Here is a 20,293-nt window from a genome sequence, read left to right as displayed (position 1 = left end):
TGTGCCTCTGTGGGAAAATGGATCTAATGGGAGTGGTTTCACAATCAACATGATTGTGAAACCACTCCCATTAGATTCATTTTCCCACAGAGGCACAGAGAAACACACATGGATTTCTTCAGAATAACAAAAGTGATTATGGCTCCTTTACACTGCTGAGTCGGACGATCGAACGAACGATCTGGACGGATATCTGGATTCCACCCTAGGAGAAACATCTCAGCTCTGCAGACCGTGTCCACACTGTCACTCATTGTATGACAGTTTAAGCCGTTTTGACTCACCGCTCATGGCTTGCGAGTCCACCAGTGCTGGTAAGAGTACCTTATCTTTTACATTGTTTGCAATCACCATTGGGAAGAATATTACTTGGATCATCTCCTCACCATTTTGGGCAGTTTGAGAAACTCATGATAAATTCTGGGACTGTCACTATCTACATTTATGAACTTTTTTTGGGCGCTAGCAACCCAGTTTTTTCATTTAATTTTGCATTTGATGTTAGTAACACCAATTTATTGTGTGCACAAACTTTTGTTTTTAGGTGAATAATTGTTTTGCTACACTAATAGCTATAGTTTTTTATTTTTATACTTGCCTTTTGATATGTCTCTTTATCTATATATGATGTCGCAGTTTGCCGGTACAGTGGTTATATACATATTTGGCTTAATGTGACATGGTTGTTCACCACTATTGCTGCACTCCCACAGTGGCATATGAGGTCACATTCTTCACTCATCAAGTGCGATTTGGGTTCTCTACTCAAACGCATAGTGCGGATTTGTCACGTTTTAATCACTTATTTTTGTAGTTTTGGGGCGTCATTCTCTGATCGCCTTTTTCACTAATTGTATATTATTTCCACTTATTAGCGCTACACTTTATTCCATATATTTTTGCACAATTTGTCTGATTGTAGTGTCGGCTGCTTTTGATTTTTTTGGGATTGGCGCGGTACTATTACCCTACTATATGGTTACCTCAATGAACTGTAGCTTCCCACAACTGGCAGCACTCATGCAGCCCCAGTCCATGACACTCCCACCACCATGCTTGACTGTAGGCAAGACACACTTGTCTTTGTACTCCTCACCTGGTTGCCGCCACACGCTTGACACCATCTGAACCAAATACGTTTATCTTGGTCTCATCAGACCACAGGACATGGTTCCAGTAATCCATGTAATTAGTCTGCTTGTCTTCAGCAAACTGTTTGACCAATTTGATGCAGTGTGCGGTGTATGGTCTGAGCACTGACAGGCTGACCCCCCACCCCTTCAACCTTTGCAGCAATGCTGGCAGAACTCATACGTCTATTTCGCAAAGACAACCTCTGGATATGACGCTGAGCACGTGCACTCAACTTCTTTGGTCGACCATGGCAAGGCCTGTTCTGAGTGAAACCTGTCCTGTTAAACTGCTGTATGGTCTTGGCCACCGTGCTGCAGCTCAGTTTCAGAGTCTTGGCTATCTTCTTATAGCCTAGGCCATCTTTATGTAAAGCAACAATTTTCTTTTTCAGATCCTTAGGGAGTTCTTTGCCCTGAGGTGCCATGTTGAACTTCCAGTGACCAGTATGAGAGAGTGAGAGCGGTAACACCACATTTACCACACCTGCTCCCCGTTCACATCTGAGACCTTGTAACACTAACGAGTCACATGACAACTGGGAGGGAAAATGGCTAATTGGGCCCAATTTGGACATTTTCACTTAGGGGTGTACTCACTTTTGTTGCCAGCAGTTTAGACATTAATGGCTGTGTGTTGAGTTATTTTGAGGGGACAGCAAATTTACACTGATATACAAGCTGTACACTCACTACTTTACATTGTAACAAAGTGTCATTTCTTCAGTGTTGTCACATGAAAAGATGTAATAAAATATTTACAAAAATTTGAGGGGTGTACTTACTTTTGTGAGATACTGTATATAAGACCACACGCAATACCATACACACATTACATACATATATCTTCACAAACAAACTGTACTCACCTGATAACAATGTTCTTGATATGACGGTTCAGTAGCTGTGGTCTTTCCTCAAAGATGTTGGGGCAGCTTTATAAAGGGAGTCAGTCACTCCCTCCCATTGTCTTTATAGGATGGAGCACAGCACAGCTCTATGATCACACCCTCTGGATGGGACGCACAAGCAGTAGGAAACCTCTTGTCATCTGGTGCAAATAGTTTCTATTCTGTTTAATCATTGTGACAGTAGTTTCATTTTCTTAGAAAGCAGAGATTTTAGTATGTACATTGCTGACCAATGGCTTCAACCTGCAGTGAAAAGTTGTCTACAGGCTTGTAGGGTTAAAGTGGTCAAATGACCGTTCCAACAAAGGCGTACTGTCATGGAGGATTGTTTTGGGGGCAAGAGCAACCAAGTTGTTTTGTGGTACGGACACATTTCTGTGGGCTAAAGTGTACCATCGTGCCACAGTGATTGGTGGTCATTATGAACGATGGATATCAAAGCTTTTAGTTCAGTGTTGAGGGCCACCCAACATAAAAGTTCATGACAATTAAATGTTTCAATCAAAAAACTATTACTGTCCATGATACTTTTTTGGTCTAAATCATTTGGTGGAGGAGGGGATTATGGTGTGGGGATGTTTTTCAGGGGTTGGGGTTGGGCTTGGCCCCTTAGTTCCAGTGAAGGGAACTCTTAAGTAGGGACGGGTGAACGGTTCGGCTCAAGCCTAGGTTCGGGCCGAACTTTGGTTGTCCAGACATTCGGCAAACAACAAACATTATGCGGTGTACGTGGCAAATTCAAAAGCCACAGAACACCGTTAAAGTCTATGGGACACTAACATGAACAACCAAAAGTGCTCATTTTAAAGGTTTATATACAAATTATTGTCATAAAAAGTGTTTTGGGGGCCCGTGTCCTGCCCCAGGGGACATGTATCACTGCAAAAGAAAGTTTTAAAAAAAGGACATTTTTTTTCGGGAGCAGTGATTTTCATAAGTGAAACAACAATAAACATGAAATATTCCTTTTAAATATCGTACCTGGGGGGTGTCTATAGTATGCCTGTGAAGTGGCGCAGTTTTCCCGTGTTTAGAACATAACGACAGCAAAATGGCATTTCTAAAGGAAAAAAGTCATTTAAAACTGATTGCGGCTGTAATGAATTGTTGGGTCTTGGCAATATAGATGAAACTCATTGAAAAAAACGGCATGTGTTCCCCCCTCCTCCCCTCCAGTACATTACAAGGCCCTTTGGGTCTGGTATTAATAATAAGTATGGCATGCAATGCCAAGCTGCTGCTAACAAAGCAAACAGAATATTGGCATGCAATTAAAAAGGGGATTAGTTCCAGAGATAAAACGATAATTCTCCTGCTCTATAAGACTCTGGTCTGGTCGCACCTGGAGTATGCTGTCCATTTCTGGGCACCAGTCCTCAGGAAGGATGTACTGGAAATGGAGCGAGTACAAAGAAGGGCAACAAAGCTAATAAAGAGTCTGGAGGATGTTAGTTATGAGGAAAGGTTGCGAGCACTGAACTTATTCTCTCTGGAGATGAGACACTTGAGAGGGGATATGATTTCAATGTACAAATACCGTACTGGTGACCCCACAATAGGGATAAAACTTTTCCACGAAAGGGAATTTAAAAAGACACGTGGCCATTCACTAAAATTAGAAGAAAAGCAGTTTAACCTTAAGCTGCTTAGAGGGTTCTTTACTGTAAGAGCGGCAAGGATGTGGAATTCCCTTCCACAGGCGGTGGTTTCAGCGGGGAGCATAGATAATTTCAAAAAACTATTAGATAAGCACCTGAACAACCGCAACATACAGGGATATACAATGTAATACTGACATATAATCACACACACACAGGTTGGACTTGATGGACTTGTGTCTTTTTTTAACCTCAACTACTATGTAACTATTATGTAACTACTACATGTAACTACTGTGTAACTATGTAACTTCTTGAGTGGTATTGGAAAGCATGTCACATAGCAGCAGCTGTGTCGCTGTCTGCGAGGGGAGGTGGGAGTAGGTTCAGAGTCTAACCACAATTTTACAAGCGAGTGACAAACATGTTTTGTGAAGAATGATTTTAGCTAGTTTTAAACTGACCCTCACTGCCACATTCTGGTTCTAAACTGACCCCCACTGCCACATTAGCCAAAACAGGAAGTGAGGAAAACCCCTGCAAATTAGGGGAATTCCTTGAGGACCCCCAGGACACCAGAACTAGTGTCCCCATTGGAAAGTTTCCCCTGGGGACAACCCAAAATTTGGGGTTTTCTTTTACTTTCACTTTTAATGATGATGGTAAACACGACAAATTGAGAGTGTGGGTCTCCGTAACGGGGCACAGACTGCAATTAAAACCTAATGTGCCCCGCTAGGTAGTGCAACCCTAGGACTGAATGCTGCAGATTGAACCCTGGGAGGTTCAGGAAGCAGGTCTACTGGATCACTAAAACAGATCCCACTGGGAGCTAGAGCATAGATTCCCCAGGGCGCGGAGTCTAAGAGCCAGCAGGTGTTCACCAGAGCCTTTAATGGTAAGGATGGACTGCGCTGCAGTCTGGCTTCAGGTCACGGCCCCCAGGGTCTCACAGCTCACGCTCACGGTAGACTACAGGAGAAGAGGAAGGAGGCAGCAGGCTGGAACAACAAGGAAAGTAAGGGACAAGCCAAGGTCGGGGCCACAAGCAGACAAGGACAACAGAGTTCACGCCAAAGTTTAGGGTCACAGGCAAACAGGGATGGTCGGGGACCTTCCAAAGGTCAGGGTCAAGAGCAGACAGGAATAGTCGAGAACAGGCCAAAGTCGGTAACTGAAATCAGACACAGGAAACACAGCAAGTACACACGACCGCTAACACACAATGGTTGATCAGCACTGCTGGCTTGCAGTGCACAGGTTAATATAGGGTTCCCTGATAGGGCCTGGGGCGGGGCCATGCTTAGAGGAGAGGTTATAAAACCAGTCAGGTGAGAGTCAGCTGGTCTTTAGAGATGAACACATGGAGACAGGTATGCTGACAAACAAACTCTATTGCATAACCATGACAGTACCCCCCCTCTGGAGGGAAACTCCAGATGGAACCTCCTCAATAGACGAGGAGCAAAGACCACAGATGCAGTGATCCGTATACACTGTCTGAAAATTCCTTTGACCAAGAAGTTTTCTATTCTGCGCTTTTGAATTTTCTCGTCACTGTGTTTGAAAACTAAAATGTCCCACTAATGATTAGAAAATGGAACAAAGGTTCTTAAAATGACATTTTTTTTTAACCACTTCAGCCCCGGAAGGTTTTACCCCCTTCCTGACCAGAGCACTTATTACAATTCGGCACTGCGTCGCTTTAACTGCTAATTGCGCGGTCATGCAATGCTGTACCCAAACAAAATTTGCGTCCTTTTCTTCCCACAAATAGAGCTTTCTTTTGATGGTATTTGATCACCTCTGCCGTTTTTATTTTTTGCGCTATACACGGAAAAAGACCGAAAATTTTGAAAAAAAATGATATTTTCTACTTTTTGTTCTAAAAAAAATCCAATAAACTCAATTTTAGTCATACATTTAGGCCAAAATGTATTCGGCCACATGTCTTTGGTAGAAAAAATGTCAATAAGCGTATATTTATTGGTTTGCGCAAAAGTTATAGCGCCTACAAACTAGGGTACATTTTCTGGAATTTACACAGCCTTTAATTTATGACTGCCTATGTCGTTTCTTGAGGTGCTAAAATGGCAGGGCAGTACAAAACCCCCACAAATGACCCCATTTTGGAAAGTAGACACCCCAAGGAATTTGCTGAGAGGCATGTTGAGCCCATTGAATATTCATTTTTTTTGTCCCAAGTGATTGAATAATGACAAAAAAAAAAAAAAAAATTACAAAAAGTTGTCACTAAATGATATATTGCTCACACAGGTCATGGGCATATGTGGAATTGCACCCCAAAATACATTTAGCTGCTTCTCCTGAGTATGGGGATACCACATGTGTGGGACTTTTTGGGAGCCTAGCCGCGTACGGGGCCCCGAAAACCAATCACTGCCTTCAGGATTTCTAAGGGCGTACATTTTTGATTTTACTCCTCACTACCTATCACAGTTTTGAAGGCCATAAAATGCCCAGATGGCATAAAACCCCCCCAAATGACCCCATTTTGGAAAGTAGACACCCCAAGCTATTTGCTTTGAGGCATGTTGAGTCCATGGAATATTTTATATTTTGACACAAGTTGCGGGAAAGTGACACATTTTTTTTTTTTTTTTTTGCACAAAGTTGTCACTAAATGATATATTGCTCACACAGGCCATGGGCATATGTGGAATTGCACCCCAAAATACATTTAGCTGCTTCTCCTGAGTACGGGGATACCACATGTGTGGGACTTTTTGGGAGCCTAGCCGCGTACGGGGCCCCGAAAACCAATCACTGCCTTCAGGATTTCTAAGGGCGTACATTTTTAATTTTACTCCTCACTACCTATCACAGTTTCGGAGGCCATGGAATGCCCAGGTGGCACAAACCCCCCCCAAATGACCCCATTTTGGAAAGTAGACACCCCAAGCTATTTGCTGAGAGGCATGGTGAGTATTTTGCAGCTCTCATTTGTTTTTGAAAATAAAGAAAGAGGAGAAAAAAAATTTTTTTTTTTCTTTTTTCAATTTTCAAAACTTTGTGACAAAAAGTGAGGTCTGCAAAATACTCACTATACCTCTCAGCAAATAGCTTGGGGTGTCTACTTTCCAAAATGGGGTCATTTGGGGTTTTTTTTTGCCACCTGGGCATTCCATGGCCTCCGAAACTGTGATAGGCAGTGAAGAGTGAAATCAAAAATTTACGGCCTTAGAAAACCTGAAGGCGGTGCTTGGTTTTCGGGGTCCCGTACGCGGCTAGGCTCCCAAAAAGTCTCACACATGTGGTATCCCCGTACTCAGGAGAAGCAACAGAATGTATTTTGGGGTGTAATTTCACATATTCCCATGGCATGTTTGAGCAATATATCATTTAGTGACAACTTTGCGCAAAAAAAAATAAAAAAAATAAAAAATTGTCTCTTTCCCGCAACTTGTGTCACAATATAAAATATTCCATGGACTCGACATGCCTCTCAGCAAATAGCTTGGGGTGTCTACTTTCCAAAATGGGGTCATTTGGGGGGGTTTTGAACTGTCCTGGCATTTTATGCACAACATCTAGAAGCTTATGTCACACATCACCCACTCTTCTAACCACTTGAAGACAAAGCCCTTTCTGACACTTTTTGATTACATAAAAAAAATAATTTTTTTTTGCAAGAAAATTACTTTGAACCCCCAAACATTATATATTTTTTTAAAGCAAATGCCCTACAGATTAAAATGGTGGGTGTTTCATTTTTTTTTTTCACACAGTATTTGCGCAGCGATTTTTCAAACGCATTTTTTTGGGAAAAAACACACTTTTTTAAATTTTAATGCACTAAAACACACTATATTGCCCAAATGTTTGATGAAATAAAAAAGATGATCTTAGGCCGAGTACATGGATACCAAACATGACATGCTTTAAAATTGCGCACAAACGTGCAGTGGCGACAAACTAAATACATTTTTAAAAGCCTTTACAGGTTACCACTTTAGATTTACAGAGGAGGTCTACTGCTAATATTACTGCCCTCGATCTGACGTTCGCGGTGATACCTCACATGCATGGTGCAATTGCTGTTTACATTTGACGCCAGACCGACGCTTGCGTTCGCCTTAGCGCGAGAGCGGGGGGACAGGGGGGTTTTTTTTTTTTTTTTTTTTTCTTTATTATTATTATTTTTTTATCTTATTTTTAAACTGTTCCTTTCATTTTTTTTTTTTTTAATCATTTTTATTGTTATCTCAGGGAATGTAAATATCCCCTATCATAGCAATAGGTAGTGACAGGTACTCTTTTTTGCAAAAATTGGGGTCTATTAGACCCTAGATTTCTCCTCTGCCCTCAAAGCATCTGACCACACCAAGATCGGTGTGATAAAATGCTTTCCCAATTTCCCAATGGCGCTGTTTACATCCGGCGAAATCTAAGTCATAAAATGCTCGTAGCTTCCGGTTTCTTAGGCCATAGAGATGTTTGGAGCCACTCTGGTCTCTGATCAGCTCTATGGTCAGCTGGCTGAATCACCGGCTGCATTCTCAGGTTCCCTGTTGAGACAGGAGAGCCAGAGAAAAACACGGAAGACGTTGGGGGGGGGGGGGGTCATTCCCTCCCACTGCTTGTAAAAGCAGTCTAGAGGCTAATTAGCTGCTAGGATTGCTTTTACATGAAAGCCGATCGCTGGCTGAAAAGAATGATACCAAGATGATACCTAAACCTGCAGGCATCATTCTGGTATAACCACTCAAAGTTGTGAATGGCGTACCTGAAGACAAAAAAATGGTTAACAATAAAGCACAGTAAACGGTAAGGTATAAAAAATTGCATATCTGAAAAGCAAACATGATAAAACATAACAACAATAAAACATTGCAGAATAGAATACAGTAAAAAAGAGCAGAACAATAGAGAGAGAATAGAGAGAGAGAGAACAATAAAACGACAACTATTTTTTTTTTATTTTATATTTTTGTATGTGTTTTTTTTTTTTTTTTTAACACTTTTTTTTGTAACTAACTTTTATAACTGTAACCGGTTCCAGGTTCGGGTCTCTCAAAATGCGATGGCATCTTGGGAGACCCTGTGAAAGTGTGCCTAGTCTGTGCAATGCTGTACCCTACGCTAATACTCAACTAGTGAATGGTAGCGTTCAAAACATTCACCAATGCAAAGACCAGGATTGTCAGGACAGGAGGGACAATAATAGCGGGTGTCACGCCTATATCCGCGCTTGCTGGAGACACGACATCTTTTTTGGGGGGGTTCGTTGGGTAGGGGTACTCGGGAGGACATAAAGAAAATGCCTCTCATGCAGCCGACTGCATTTGGTTGGGGATGTGAATGGGGGAAGTACGGGCGCTGCAGAAGCGGTGGGTTCCCAATTAGGATTGGCGAATGCAGCAGGAAGGGCACTATGGGCACGACGGGCCTGTTTTTGTCTTTTTGGTGGCAGCGGGACACTACTTGTGCTTGCCACCTCACCAGCTTGAACTGCACTTATGGGACTCGCCACGTCACCAAGTGTTACTGCAGTGCTGGTTTGACTACGACCGGGGTGTACTAGGCCGCTGGTGCTTGCCAGTTCACCAAAACGCTACAAAAAAAAACTGTTAGCGATCGCAGGGATCAGGCCTGACTCTGCGAACGCTGCAGTTATGCATTTAGTGTTTTGTAAGTGTCAGTGATCGATCGATACTGCACTTGGGTGGGCTGGGCTGGGCCGGGCGGAGGGGCAAAACGCAGGTGCTAGCAGGTATCTGGGATGATCCCGCTAACACTGCGTTTGTGGGAACCCTAAACTGCTGAGGACGCTAGTATAGATCTGATCAGATCAGATATTGATCCGATCAGATACTATACCACTAAGGGAGGTGTACGGTGCGTGCGTGGGTGTTAGCGGTACTGGCGCTAACCTGACGCTGCCTGGGGCTGGTGCTTGCCAGTTCACCAAAACGCTACCAAGAAAACTGTTAGCGATCGCAGGGATCAGGCCTGACTCTGTGAACGCTGCAGTTATGCGTTTAGTGTTTTGTAAGTGACAGTGATCGATCGATACTGCACTTGGGTGGGCTGGGCCGGACAGAGGGGAAAAACGCAGGTGCTAGCGGGTATCTGGGCTGATCCCGCTAACACTGCGTTTTTGGGAACCCTAAACTGCTGAGGACACTAGTATAGATCTGATCGGATCAGATATTGATCCGTACAGATGCTATACCACTAAGGGAGGCGTATGCTGCGTGCGTGGGTGTTAGCGGTACTGGCGCTAATCTGACGCTGCCTGGGGCGACGCATATCACCGCCGGGCGATCAGGGGGCTAAACCTTTATTCGGTAATAAACGGCGGGTGCCCTGACACTATAAAAAATAAACGAACTAACCAGCGTCACCCGTAACGGTTATACGGTGATCAGTGGTGAAAGGGTTAACTAGGGGGCAATCAAGGGGTTAAAACACTTATTAGGTAGTATGTGGGGGTCCCTGTCGCTATAAAACGCTGGCGGCGAACCTAAATATTAACCTCCCTAACTAGCGTCACCAGCGACACTAATACAGCGATCAGAAAAATGATCGCTTAGCGACACTGGTGACAGGGGGTGATCAAGGGGTTAAAACTTTATTAGGGGGGTATCCTAGACCTAAAGGGGGGTAATACTCACTGCCCTAACACTGTAACTGTCACAAACTGACACCATGCAGTAATCAGAAAAAAAAAAATACTGCTTGCTGTCAGTTTGTGATGGGGGGGGGGGTGATTGGGGGGGGATCGGGGGTGTAAAGTATGCCTGGCATGTTCTACTGTGTGTGTGTGTGTGTGTGTTGTGCACTCACATGTCTTCTCTCCTCGGCGCTGGGACGGAAACTGCCAAGCCGAGGAGAGATGACATCACATCCTCTGCCTGTGTGAAACTACACACAGGCAGGGGAGGATTCCGATTGGCTGGGAGCGATCGCGAGGGGGGGGCCACGATCGGATGGTCTCCCCCTCGCCTCCCGACGCTCCCAGTCAAATGCCGACCGCCGCTGGCACCGGGGGGGGGGGGGGGTCCGATCGGACCCCCCGCCCGCGGGAGGCAGATCACGTACGGGTACGTGATTCTGCCTGCCTGTGCCATTCTGCCGCCGTATATGTGCGTTAGGCGGTCGGCAAGTGGTTAAGGAAGACATTGTATTTGTATGGCCAGCATAGGTGACAGCAGGCGCAGGTAGCTTTTATCAAGCTACCTGCCTATGACAAGAGAGTCAGTCTTACATAATATATTACAGTTCTGTCTGAAAATCTGCAAAACAGTCTTTAATTTTTGTTTTTCTTTTTGATCTCTGAGTCTAATGATATTTACCAGATTCAACCTCTAATAGTATATACAGTATATCTCTTCTGTCTGTTATTCTCAGAGTGGATTAGAGATTTTTCTCTTTAACCATATTATTTATAATTATAGTATAAATTTATTTATGTTATTTATTTATATTACCACTGGTTATTTATATTTACCACTGCATAGAGATATTTAAGAATAAATTGCCCTTTACATATTAACTAAATTATACACAACACTTTTTTTAAGGTTATTATCCGATTAATCGCAGCAATAATCGGCCAACTAATCGATTATGAAAATAATCGTTAGTTGCAGCCCTAAATTAAAATGTACAAGATGACTTCGGCATACTCTAATGGATCAGATTTTTTTTAATCCGCCAGAGGGCTGATCAAAAAAATTGAACGGATTCCCCCTTTCACACAAGTTAGGTGGATGGAGGAATCCTCCCCATTGTGTTATTGTATTCTGATAGCAGACTCTTTGCTACCAGAATACACTGATCAGCGCTGCAGCCGATTGGCTGTAGTGTCAATGCAAAGAAATTTTTTCAACAAGCTGGTTCAAGAGAAGTTGATAGTTAAATTGAATTTTCTGTAATGGGAATGGCCATTGATGGATCAAAAGTCATCCGGTCCTTGCTGAACCTGCTAAAAATTTTGATACATCTATGACCAGCTTAACCACTTGCCGCCCGCCCTATTACCAAATGACGGCGGCAAAGTGGTTTGATATTCCTGACCGGACGTCATATGACGTGATCAGGATATCGAGCTGCTGCGTGCGATCGTTGTTGCGGCGATCGTTGTTGCAGGGTGTCAGTCTGACACCCTGCAACACCGATCTAGGTAAAGAGTCTCTGACAGAGACTCTTTACCACGTGATCAGCCGTGTCCAATCACGGCTGATCACGATGTAAATAGGAAGAGCCGGTGATCGGCTTTTCCTCACTCGCGTCTGACAGACGCGAGTAGAGGAGAGCCGATCGGCTGCTCTCCTGAAAGGGGGGGTCTGTGCTGATTATTTATCAGCACAGCCCCCCCCCTCGGATCCCACCCAGGACCACCAGGGAATCTGCCCAGGACCACCAGGGAAGCCATCCACACTGGACCACCAGGTATGCCCCTAGACCCCCAGGGAAATACCACTATGTGCCCAGGCAGCTGCCAATCTGTGCCCAGGCAGCTGCCAGTCAGTGCCCACTCCAATGCCTACCACTGCCAGTGCCACCAGGTATGCCTATCAGTGCCTCATATCAGTGCCGCCTATCAGTGCCCAGCAGTGCCGCCTATCAGTGCCACCCTATCAGTGCCCAGCAATGCCAACTTTCAGTGTCCATCAGTGTCGTCTATCAGTGCCACCCATGAGTGCCCATCAGTGCCGCATATCAGTGCCGCCTACCAGTGCCGCATATCACTGCCCATAGTCAGTGCCCGCTCATTGGTGCCACCTCATCTGTGCCGCCGTATCAGCGCCTGTCAGTGCCGCCTTATCAGTGCCCATCAGTGAAAGACAAAAAATTACATATTTACAAATTTTTTTAACAGAAACAAAAGCAAAACTTTTTTTTTCAAAATTTTCGGTCTTTTTTTATTTGTTTAGCAAAAAATTAAAACCGCAGAGGTGATCAAATACCACCAAAAGAAAGCTCTATTTGTGGGAACAAAATTATAAAAATTTAGTTTGGGTACAGTGAAGCGTGACCACGCAATTGTCATTCAAACTGCGACAGCGCTGAAAGCTGAAAATTGGTCTGGGCAGGAAGGTGTCTAAGTGCCCTGTATTGAAGGGGTTAAGGTCCTTGAAGAGGACATGTGGCCATAATTTAAGGTTAGAAGAAAGGAGGTTTAACTTTAGATTGTGAAAAGGGTTCTTTACTGTTATAAGGGTAAACATATGGAACTCCCTCCCCCAGGAAGTTCGACTAGCTCAAAATGTCAATAATTTCAAAAGACTTTTTTAGATGTCCTCCTCAGGAAGCGGAATATACAGAGCTATGGGAATAGTTAGAGAATATAAATCATACACATACACGCGTAGGTTGAACTGGATGGACTTTTGTTGTTTTTTCTTTAAAAATTTTCATTACAAACTGATAATGCTTGATGTTCATTGCACAACTTTCTAGTTTTAAAAATAGCATAAGAGCCATTGTGGTCCTTTCCCAGAACTCACCATCAATAGAAATGTACATTAGGTTATTCTTGTATAGCCTCTAGCTCATTCCTGTTCCATTCTGCTGGTATTGTATAGGGAACAAAGATGATTAATATCCTGTGACGACGTCTGAAGAGGTCTAGAGCAGGGGTCTCAAACAGGCGGCCCTCCAGCTGTTGTGCAAACTACAAGTCCCATAAGGCATTGCAAGGCTGACAGTTACAAGCATGGCTCTTACAGGCAGAGGCATGATGGGACTTGTAGTTCCACAACAGCTGGAGGGCCACCAGTTTGAGACCCCTGGTCTAGAGGGTTACTCTATGGCCACTAATGAAGCCATTCTCAACCAGGGTTCCTCCAGAGGTTCCTGGGGGGGGGGGGGGTTCCTTGAGCTGCAGCTGATTGACTTCCTATCTGCATGGTTCTGGGAGCAACACCCCTTGGCAAAGCCAAAGGCATGACACCAGTGCAGTTTTAAGAGGTCTGTAAGGGTGGCATTCTGACCATCGCAGCAAAGGGGCCTACTTCCCACTGACAAATTAATTTTAGCAGGGGTTCCTGGGTCCTGAAAATTATTTTAAGGGTTCCTTTGGAGTAAAAAGATTGAGAAAGGCTGGACTACTGTGTATAACAGAGTAATTGTGGGTAGAGCCAATCTGCCAGGACCTGGATCAGAACTATGGACCTCTGCTGTGTCTGGCAGTAACTCTTCTTGCTAAGCCGCCTGAGATGCTAGACAGCTGCCTTCTGATCAGTTAGAAAATGTTGCCTTGTACCTTGTTTTTCATGAACCTTGAACTCTTTGCTCCTCCCACTAACTTCCTGATTTAAGCCCTGTCTCTGCACTTCCTGTTTGCCAGATTATTGTGCTCTCTCCAGCCAATATCTCGCTCTAGTCACTCCTGCTGCTATCTGTTTCTACATTACCACTCTTTACCGATCATTGGCTTGTTTCTCAACTATGCTTCTGCTTGATCTTAACCTGCAAGCACTTGTTGCCAACCTTGGCTTGTTCTACGGACTATGCTTCTGCTTCATCCCTACCTGCTATATCCTCTACTGGACCCCAGCTTGCTCACCTCCTGGTGGAGCGATCCTGAGGACCGCGACCTGGTACTAACATGAAGCAAAACCCATCTCCAACATCTCTATCTCTGGTGAGTACCAGTTAGTACTTCGGGTGAGCCCATGTCATCCACCAGGTTGACCTACTTGTACACCTGGTTGATCGAACCCTTTCTACTGCTATATCTACTGACTCCAGACCATGACACAAACATTGGTATGATCCCCAGCATAATTATCATCACTAATCGTTATGAATTTGGTCAAATTTTGATTAAATTATCTGTTTTCTATTAAAGCATTTGTTTGTTGCTTGAAACAATCGTTTAGCATAAGCAGTTTCTGTAGGCTATTATTAAAATTATCATTATATCAAAAGGCTAGCATAGGACCTAAAGTATTTGCTCCCATCCTTCCAGAAGTTTCCTAACCATGCCTCTTCCACCTCTAATTTCTGAACACTTAGATGGAGGGTGTATAGAGCTGCATAAGAGCCTCTCATTCTGGCCAGCGCGCAGCATGTGAGGACGGCAGGGAAGGAGCTCTCTCTGCAGATTTTGGATCCTGACCTAATCCTGTGAGCTACAAGTCTGAATTTTGACCTGGACTGCTGGGGCATGAGTGGAGGATCCTCGGGAGAGCCTCCAGTGATGGTGAAATACAAGCCACCCTGGCCAAAAATGCTGGGAGAGGCTGGCACGTTATGCCTGGGGATTTCAAGATGGCGCCGCCGTGCCAGAGGGAGAGGAGGAGGAGGAGGAATGGCTGTCGCTCCAGAGGGATGAGCACACAGAAAGGCAGCTGCCTGATACCCCTGATCAGGTGAGTCCCAGAGTGCAGAGAGATCGCACTATACGCAGGGGGAGATCACTGGACAGGGGGGATGAGCACAGGCATGAAGCTGACAGGGCCCTAGAAGGGGATGGGGAGCCGTCCCTCAAGCAAATTATGGCTGCCATACAGGGGTGCCAAAACAAGCTGCTAGATCATTTCGGGGAGCTGAAGGGGGAATTTTCCTTTATGAAGCACGATATGCAGTACAATGTTTCAGTTATGTGAAAAGACAGAGTCAGCTGACTCTGTCCATTCACAAAGGAAGGAGGAGGAGGACAGCAGAACGGAGGGGACAGCGGAGAGGCACAGCAGAACGGAGGGGACAGAGAAGGAGTGGGGGACAGCGGAACAGAGGGGACAGCGGAGAGGCACAGCAGAACGGAGGGGACAGAGAAGGAGAGGGGAACGGCGGAACGGAGGGGGACAGCGCAGGGAGACAGAGGAACGGAGGGGGCATGGAGGAGGATGCAGTGACAGTCAGCGGTGATCGCGTGTGGGGGAGTTACAAGCACCGATCACTGCTGTATGTCACTAAAGCAGCTGAAAGCCGCGGGGGGAGAAGCTGGTAACTCCCCCATGCGCCGATCACCGCTGACAGTCCAGGTATCGGGGGAAGCATCGGGAGCATTTGCCCGAGTACAAGTACTTGGGCAAATGCTTGGTATCGGTGCAGATACCGATACTAGTATCGGTATCGGGACAACCCTAATTAGGAGGCTATTTGTTAACCTCCAAACTGAGTATGACAATTCTGGGGAGAGAGTAGTGGCCTCTTTAGACACCAAGAAGGCCTTTGATTCAGTGGAGTGGGATTACCTATTTGGTCTTCTGGAGGTAATGGGATTTGGACCTATATTCATCTCATGGGTGAAGCTGTTATACACAGACCCATTGATTAGGGTGAGAGTAAATGGAATTATATCTGAACCCTTCCCTGTCCTCCGGGGGACCAGACAGGGATGCCCGCATTTAAATACTTGGGGGTGGTGATTCAACTCCCCATTTCTGAGTATCTGGACCTTAATCTGAGACCGGTCATGGGGGCTCTTCGGGAGAGGGTACAGCGTTGGAGAAATATGCCATTGACAGTGATGGGTCACATAAACCTGTTTAAAATGATCTTCCTTCCAAAGTTGCTGTACATTCTCTCGAACTCACCTGTGTATGTCTCGGTGAAACTGTTCAGACGCATAGATTCTATTGTGGTGGAGTTCTTGTGGGGATCTAAGGCCCCCAGAATATCTCTGTCAGTCCTGAAGTTACCGATAGCACGGGGGGGTCTGGCTATGCCAGACATTAGATCCTATTTTTTTGCGTCCCAACTGACCTTTTTGCACTGGCGATGCTTCCCTCAGATACCAGTGAAAAAAGGGGGGAATGATTAATGCGCTACCCAAAAAAGACAAAAAACAGCTGCTACAAACCATGAGACAAAAAGGTAACAAATATAAAGATAAATTGTAGCGCTAAAACACACAAGAGTTAATAGTGAATAAAATTCAAAGTGCATATAGACGTAATGTCCCAAGTGAAAAAGGGGGAATGTATAGTCCAAATAGGACAACAGTCCGCAGTGAGATTAAATAATCTGTGTATCGATCCTGTCTGCTTCCCAATCTTCAGCTTGTATATCATCAACTTTAGCGAATAGATGGAATACGCTTACCAGAGAGGTTGGATTCTACTGCCGTGAGCATAGAATCAATGGAGCTTGATGCCACCCTGGGCAAAATGGTGAAGTGTTGGAGGCAAGGGTAGAGCCTCTACAGGGCCGGGACGTCCCCTCTATGTCCACCAAAGCAGAGCCAAAATGGATTCCAAAAGGCAAAGTGGTTCCGCGGTTCTCCAGGGTATATAAAAAAGGGAAGGAATGCTTCCATATAGTGTAATTCTGGGTGTTTTTATTCATAAAAAAACACAATACATGTAAAAAGTGATCACAGGATAAAAGCAGTGTATAGGGTCTATAAAAGCCGCCCTACGCGTTTCGGTCCAATGACCTTCAACAGGGGCATGTGGGACCCTCATAACACTGCCCAAATTTATAAACTACTGTATACCATCTAAAATGATCAAGACCAATAGGCTGTAAACAAACGAATAAAAATGAATCTCATTGGACCCAAAGAATGTCACCTGTTAGGGTATAACACACCCCCTAAAGAATATCCAATCTGTGAACTTGTGACATAAAGTTTACTTTATCTTGTGAGCCAATGAAAGTGTAAAGTCTCTCCATGTCCATATGAATGTTTATGGCTGCGGAATGGGCGTCCGTGTGCAGAAAGCCCGGGAACTCAGCTAGAACGTGAGCGTGTGACGTCAGTGTTTGAGGCTGTGTGGTCCGTGCAGGAGGGTTGCCTAGCAACCAGGCACGCCATTAACTAAAAGCCTGCGAGCACAGAAGGTGTGTCCGCGCGGTCATCACGTGGTGCTGGGTGACTAGAAACATGCGGACCGTGCAGAAGGGTTGCCTGGGCAACCCTGCGCGTTACCGCTCGGGAGCCCGCGAGCGCAGGGGGGGGCGTGTCTGTGCGATCATCACATGATCCAGGGTAATCCCTCATGTGATGACTGACGTCATTCACACAGGGACACCCAGGATAGATTGCCAGATAGCAACATTGCTGACTCGGGAGAGCCGGTGTCTTGTCAAATACAGTCCCCTATCATATAGTGTCCGCCCTGTACTGCGCAGGCGCAGTACGGAGGACAAACGAGATGCCGAAAGTCTCCAAAGTTTAACAGCTGATCATCAGCTGTACATGGCGCCTGCGCTGTTATTCTCACCCTATGTCCAGGTTCATTCCCTACTATCCAAGTGGACATAGAGTGAGAATAAATAGTTGCCGCGCGCCACGAGGCCGTGCCCGAAGCGTGGCGAGCGAAGCGTGGCGAGCGAAGCGAGCCCGCGAGGGGCCCTCTTACACAGCCATCGCTAACAAGTGCCGAAGCGCCGTGTACAGCTGATGGTCAGCTGATCAACTTCGGACACTTTCGGCATCTCCTTCTGCTCCGTACTGCGCAAGCGCTGCGCATGCGCAGTACGGAGCGGACACTATCCGATAGGAGGACAGTATATTTCAGAACACCGGCGAACACAAGAGGCGTGTCCGCACAGCCGTCACGTGACCCTGGGTTGTCCTCCGTGTGATGACTCACACGTGGTCACTCAAGGTCGGTTGTCAGGCAACGGGGACGCAATGTTAGGGAAGTCCGCAATAATGCGGACGTACCCGCACTGCAGTCATCCATTACAGGAGAGAACTCCCCCATAACACCTGGCACCAATCACCTTTAAGGGTACATCACTATACCAGGGAAGATGGGCATAGGTGCCCTCTCCGGACAATCCTGGTATCACTCCTAATGTAAAGAGAGACATGCAAGGAGTGAAAGTGAAAGTAATAATATATAAAATATGATGTGAAATAAAAATGAAAAATGCTGGTGAAGGGTGTGAAATAAATGGAGTGTTTTAGGGCCGGACCTGAACCCGGCCTAAAACACAACCCCCTGAAAAATGACTAAAAGTGAATAAAAAGATAATAATCAGTGTCATGACTGGAAGTCAAGACAAAAAAGTGTATACGGGTAAGGAAAAATGTATGTGTATATATCCAAATATATAGTGTGTATATATATGGAATGTATAAAAATGTGTAAAATCATGTATGAAGATGTGCTGAATAAGGGTTACTGTAGTGACAAAAAAAAAAAAAAAAAGGATGACACTAGAATAGGGTGAAACTGAAAAAGATGTATTAGGATAGATTGATAAATGAGTTCAGATCCCATTCCACGTTAAGCCCAAACGGGAAATAGGATCTGAGCTGGTGTATCCAGTATGTCTCAAGCTTGGATACCCCCCGGAGGCATGACTCCCCCCGCCAATGGGGGACGAACTTGTCAATCACCTGGAAAGTGCTTCCCGTGGGGTCCTTGTTACCTGCCCATGTAAAAAACAATACGTGGGCAGGACTATCAGAACATTCACTATACGTGTAAATGAACACATTGCGGATATAAAAGGAGGTAAAGACAAACATACGGTACCCCGACACTACTTACTCCACCATAACAAGGACCCCACGGGAAGCACTTTCCAGGTGATTGACAAGTTCGTCCCCCATTGGCGGGGGGAGTCACGCCTCCGGGGGTATCCAAGCTTGAGACATACTGGATACACCAGCTCAGATCCTATTTCCCGTTTGGGCTTAACGTGGAATGGGATCTGAACTCATTTATCAATCTATCCTAATACATCTTTTTCAGTTTCACCCTATTCTAGTGTCATCCTTTTTTTTTTTTTGTCACTACAGTAACCCTTATTCAGCACATCTTCATACATGATTTTACACATTTTTATACATTCCATATATATACACACTATATATTTGGATATATACACATACATTTTTCCTTACCCGTATACACTTTTTTGTCTTGACTTCCAGTCATGACACTGATTAATATCTTTTTATTCACTTTTATTCATTTTTCAGGGGGTTCAGTGTTTTAGGCCGAGTTCAGGTCCGGCCCTAAAACACTCCATTTATTTCACACCCTTCACCAGCATTTTTCATTTTTATTTCACATCATATTTTATATATTATTACTTTCACTTTCACTCCTTGCATGTCTCTCTTTACATTAAGAGTGATACCAGGATTGTCCGGAGAGGGCACCTATGCCCATCTTCCCTGGCATACTGATGTACCCTTAAAGGTTATTGGTGCCAGGTGTTATGGGGGAGTTCTCTCCTGTAATGGATGACTGCAGTGCGGGTACGTCCGCATTATTGCGGACTTCCCTAACATTGCGTCCCCGTTGCCTGACAACCGACCTTGAGTGACCACGTGTGAGTCATCACACGGAGGACAACCCAGGGTCACGTGACGGCTGTGCGGACACGCCTCTTGTGTTTGCCGGCTCTCCCGAGTCAGCGATGTTGCTATCTGGCAACCTATCCTGGGTGTCCCTGTGTGAATGACGTCAGTCATCACATGAGGGATTACCCTGGATCATGTGATGATTGCACAGACACGCCCCCCCTGCGCTCGCGGGCTCCCGAGCGGTAACGCGCAGGGTTGCCCAGGCAACCCTTCTGCACGGTCCGCATGTTTCTAGTCACCCAGCACCACGTGATGGCCGCGCGGACACACCTTCTGTGCTCGCGGGCTTTTAGTTAATAGCGTGCCTGGTTGCTAGGCAACCCTCCTGCACGGACCACACAGCCTCAAACACTGACGTCACACGCTCACGTTCTAGCTGAGTTCCCGGGCTTTCTGCACACG

General features: G+C 45.3%; 1 protein-coding gene across 1 annotated transcript in view; it reads left to right on the top strand.

The window, feature by feature from the left end:
• Window positions 1–290: 290 nt before the first annotated feature.
• Window positions 291–20,293, top strand: part of RBM34 (RNA binding motif protein 34) — a 91,226-nt gene continuing 71,223 nt past the window's right edge. The window contains exon 1 of the mRNA XM_073600195.1: window positions 291–314. The gene's annotated coding sequence lies outside the window, so the exon portion shown is untranslated. The remainder of the gene's footprint in view (window positions 315–20,293) is intronic.

The sequence above is a fragment of the Aquarana catesbeiana genome, linkage group LG09 (assembly GCF_042186555.1).
Source record: "Aquarana catesbeiana isolate 2022-GZ linkage group LG09, ASM4218655v1, whole genome shotgun sequence".
NCBI lineage: Eukaryota > Metazoa > Chordata > Amphibia > Anura > Ranidae > Aquarana > Aquarana catesbeiana.
This window is presented reverse-complemented; position numbering and strand designations above follow the sequence as displayed.